Source organism: Otolemur garnettii, unplaced genomic scaffold (genome assembly GCF_000181295.1).
Source record: "Otolemur garnettii isolate 467f Iridium unplaced genomic scaffold, OtoGar3 scaffold00233, whole genome shotgun sequence".
Taxonomy (NCBI): Eukaryota; Metazoa; Chordata; class Mammalia; order Primates; family Galagidae; genus Otolemur; species Otolemur garnettii.
In genome coordinates, this window is record NW_003852628.1 from 964,719 (window position 1) to 969,276 (window position 4,558).

The window sequence follows — 4,558 nt, forward strand, 5'->3', positions numbered from 1 at the left end:
CCTGTGGCTCAGTGGGTAGGGTGCCGGCCCCATATACCGAGGGTGTCGGGTTCAAACCCAGCCCCAGCCAAACTGCAACAAAAAAAATAGCTGGGTGTTGTGGAGGGCACCTGTAGTCCCAGCTACTTGAGAGGCTAAGGCAAGAGAATCGCCTAAGCCGAGGAGTTTAAGGTTGCTGTGAGCAGTATGACACCACGGCACTCTACCGAGGGTGATAAAATGAGACTCTGTCTAAAAAAAAATAAGGCTGGGTGTGGTGGCTCACACCTGTAATCCCAAAACTTGGGGGGTTGAGGTGGGTGGATTGCCTGAGCTCACAGGTTCAAGACCAGCATGAGCCAGAGTGAGACCTTGTCTTGAAAAATAGTTGGGTGTTGTGGCTGGCATCCCAAGTAGTCCCAGCTACTTTGGGAGACTGAGGCAAGAGAAGTTTGAGGTTTAGCCCAGGAGTTTGAGATTGCTATGAACTATGATGCCAAGGCACTCCATCAAGGGTGACAAAGTGAGACTATGTCTCAAAATAAAAAAATTGAAATAAAAAGAATATTAGAGTGCATCATACCTAAGGGTAAATAACATTGGTGATAGTTTTCTTTCATTGTACTTTACGTCAAGTACATAAACATGTAGTAACTCTTAAAATAGTCTGACAGAAATTACCCTTGACTACTAGCATCGGTGGAGTTTATGTACAAGTAGTTAAGAGGTCTCAGTGAGATCTTAGTGTGCTATAATCCATCGTGTGCCCTAGGATGGGCAGGGATGTAAGTTAGCCCAGAGAAACTTTGGAGGTAGGGGAACAGGCTGTGAGTTGTGAGCTGTTTAGTGGAGACAGGAATAAAGAGGGTACATTGTAGTAACCTCAAGTCTAGAGAACAAAAGAAGGGCTGATGATACACACACACATTTATATTTTTTGAGACAGTGTCTCTCTCATTCAGTTACCCGGGGTAGAGTGCCATGGTATTCTAGCTCACAGCAACCTAAAACTCCTGGACTGAAGCAATCCTCTTGGCTCAGCTGCCCAAGTAAGCTGGGACTACAAGTGCCTGCCACAACTCATGGCTCTTTTCTGTTTAGTAGAGATGGAGTTTCACTTTGCTCAGGCTAGTCTGGGAGCTTCTGAGCTCAAGAAATCCACAGGCCTCTGCCCCTCAGAGTGCTAGGACTACAGGTGTGTCATCGCGCCGGGCCTTGACGGGCTAATTCTTGAAACAAATATTTCCCCAGAACCCACTGTGTGGGGACCTTTGCCGAGCAGTGTTGGGTATACAGTGATGAGTGGCAGGGGTCTGGTCTCTTCTTATGAGGCCTGTGTAGCAGGGGAAACAGATCTGTCACCAGGCAGTAATAGGCCTGTGAAGGGGAAGGCATTGGTCAAGAGTTATCAACACTGATTTATGGGGAAGACTGTGAATTAGGAAAAGAGTGGCAAGTTCCAAGCTGGAAACCAATTAAGTAAAGGGTAGTACAGGATTAGGTTTACCTCTGGGGTAACTAAGGTCCTGTTCTCTGCAGGACTTGCCTGAAACACTCTCACAAAGGTGGACCAGGATTCAGCTCCCAGCTGGGCATTTTTCTGTCTCATGCATAGTTGCCAAGTGATGTAGCATACAAAACCCGCATTCAGGAGGCAACAATTCCCTCCCCACCAACGAGAGTGAGGATGGGGAGCCAGAAGTCTCACAACTGTCTAGTATGCTAGCTAATAAACAGACCAGATCTATGCAAACCTTTTTTTTTTTTTTTGGCAGCGCGATTTTAAGGCCTTTAACATGCCTAAGTTATTATTATAAAAAAATGTATATCCCATACCATTTGAATATATATGATGTGCAAGTGGCATTAATATCTTTAATTGATAAAAACCGTTCTGTTTACATAAAAGTTCCAGCAGCCCAGTGATGCAGCTACGAGTGTTTCCATTTTGCAGATGTAGATACTGAGGCACAGAAAGCAGCCAAACCTTCTGCCCATAGTAACTAGCAAGGAGCAAATTCAAATCCGAGACTGTGAGGCTTCAGAACCTGAGTTCAACAAGGACGGAGACACTGAAAGGGGAAACGCCTCGTAACTCCCTCTCCTGGGCTCTTTAAGAACCTACAACCGGGATGAAAGACTAGAGCGGAGTGAAAATAAGAGTATGGAAATAAGGACCTCCGACTGCCGGGAAACAGTAATTGAGAAGAGTTACTTGGAAAAACGAGAGGTGGAGTCCTACTGCGCCTGCGCAACCCTCTCTCTCCTTTTCGTCCCGCGCTGAAGTGTGGCCCACACCCGCCCCAAATCGTTTAAAGTACGCAGGCGCCCAGCGCTCACGCTCTCGCGCTTTCTGGGGCCACCGCTCGCTCTCTGCACGTCAGTTCCTGTTTGTGGCAGGAGAGGGCGGTATTTCCGGCCAGAGGGTGGGAGGGGGCGGTAAGCGGGGGCTGGGGGGAGGGGGCGGGGGGGCCGCGCCGCGCGAGCCGTTGGGCCTAGCTCGGAGAAGGCGTCGCTGCCGCCGAGACCGCCGCCGTAGCTGCCACCAGGAAACACAAGGAGCGGGAAGAAGCACAGCGTGGCGATGGGTGGGGGTAGAGCCCCGCCGGAGAGGCTGGGCGGCCGCCGGTGACAGGTGAGTGCGCCAGCGCGTGTCCCCGAACGCCTCCCCCCCGCGATGGTCGCGTCCGGGCCCCCTGCTGTGCCGCGGTGGGCCGTACCACTCGTGCCCGCCGGGAACTCGAGCCCCCCCTTCCGGAACTGAGTAGGGGTGGCTGAGCGGGGGCGGTGGGACTGGCCCTGAGGGGCTGGGGGCGGTGGCGGTGGGCCGTACCACTGAGGTGGCGGCGGGGCAGGTCAAGTGTACGAGGACTGACTCACTGAGGGGTTGGGAGCCTAGATTCAAGCGTGTGCGAACTGGCGGCAGAACCGGAGGGGCATAGAGAGATCTTGCCTAGTACTATTGAGGGGCGCGCCGTATCAAGTGTAAAGAGCTGTATTGGCTCTGTGGGAGCCATTCCATATTTAGAGGGTAGGGGCTTCTGGAGAGGGGGCTGTACCAAGTGCGGCTGGGGAGGGCTGTGTGGGTTATACCACCACGGCGCTGGGGGGAGCCATCCTTAGATCGTAGAAGAGCTCTGTGTCAGAAGGGCTGTGATGTTTGGGACAGGCCCCAGTGGGTACTTAGAGGCGTACTTTGGGAGTACAGTGATGCTCAGTGATGAGGAGGGGCTTCTGCTTCTTGATTTGATGTGTGGGGATTTATACTGAGCTCACCCTTTATTTGTATTTAGTATTTAGTATTTATCAAACTTTGTAATGATTTTGGGGTTCACTACAGGGGTCCTTTGAACCATGGGATTGTCTACGGTTGTCTCCAGTAATCTGATTATTTCACTTTATTTTAAGGTTTTAAGGACACTCTTTGACAAGTTCTTTTCTTCTGAAAGGGGTAGAGGGGAAAGGGTGTCTAGGAGTCATTGAAGTTCTCTGAGCTTTAGGCTCCATATTTGGAGGGGAAGAGGGTATTGGGCTTACACTTGAGGATATGTGCTCCTGGACAGCTTGTTAAAGACTTGGGAGGGAGAAGGTTCGCAGTGACCTGTCTCCCCCATGCCAACCCCAGGTGGGTGGGGACATCTTGAGCCTTTGGATTATGAGATCCCCTTCCTCTCATTTGGAGACCTTTGGGTCTCAGCAAGAGGCCTGGGCTTGAGTAATTAGTACCTCCAGTGGGCTGCTTTTCAACTGAGTCCACTCTTTCCTTCCCAGAGAAGCAGCAGGAGTTCAGTGTGTGGACCTGACTTTGGTTGGCAGTGGGAATGAAGGGGCCAGGAACCAACATAGACCACTTCAAGCTCCTCTATTCCTGGCGGTGAGGGTGTTTGTGTCTCCTAGTTACAGGCTCAGCCACACATCATGTTTACACTCCCCACCAGGCAATAACAGTTGGCCTCACAGTGAGGCTGAGAGCTGTTTTCCCAGCTGTTCATCTTTGCATAGGTCAAGGGGAGTTGGAGGGGGTACCCCTGGCCCATCCCAGCCTGGGGAGGAAAGCTATTTCTCACTGTGGTCGCTGGGCTGGTGTTTGGAGTAGCCAGCCTCAAATGTGTATGGCCAGTGTCCCTGCTCCTTAGGCCAGGAGGAGCTTGCCCTGTAATCTTTGCCCCAGGTCTGGAGTTCCTGGAGGGCTGGCTGCAATCCCTGATTGACCCAGCCAACCTGGATTGCTGATGTGGTCAGAGGGGCAGTGGTGGCCTCCCGTTGGCGGCAGTGGCTTCCAAGCTTACTGGCTTCCATGGGTCATGGTTCTTGGAGTGAAAGGTCCTTGAATCTATGTGAGGCAGGGGTGGATCTGAAGTTTTTCTCCCTTAGGGCTTTGTTCTTCTGGTGCTTTCCTTTTGCCAGGTTTTAATTTAGAGGGTTTGTGAGGTTTACAATAGCAATAAAAACGATAATCATGAAATTGATGGCTGACCTTAATTGAGTGCATTCTGTGGGCCACACCCTGTTCAGAATGCTTCACATAGATAAACTTGGTGGATACTTGAGTTCTAGAGTGTCTAGAGTGGTAGATACT

The 4,558-nt window shown here is 51.0% G+C and overlaps 1 protein-coding gene across 3 annotated transcripts in view; it reads left to right on the forward strand.

The window, feature by feature from the left end:
- Positions 1 to 2,406: 2,406 nt before the first annotated feature.
- Positions 2,407 to 4,558, forward strand: part of AKT2 (AKT serine/threonine kinase 2) — a 61,228-nt gene continuing 59,076 nt past the window's right edge. For 2 of the 3 annotated variants that reach the window (XM_023508227.1, XM_023508223.1), the window contains exon 1: positions 2,407 to 2,614. The gene's annotated coding sequence lies outside the window, so the exon portion shown is untranslated. The remainder of the gene's footprint in view (positions 2,615 to 4,558) is intronic. The other variant, XM_023508224.1, reaches the window with a different exon arrangement.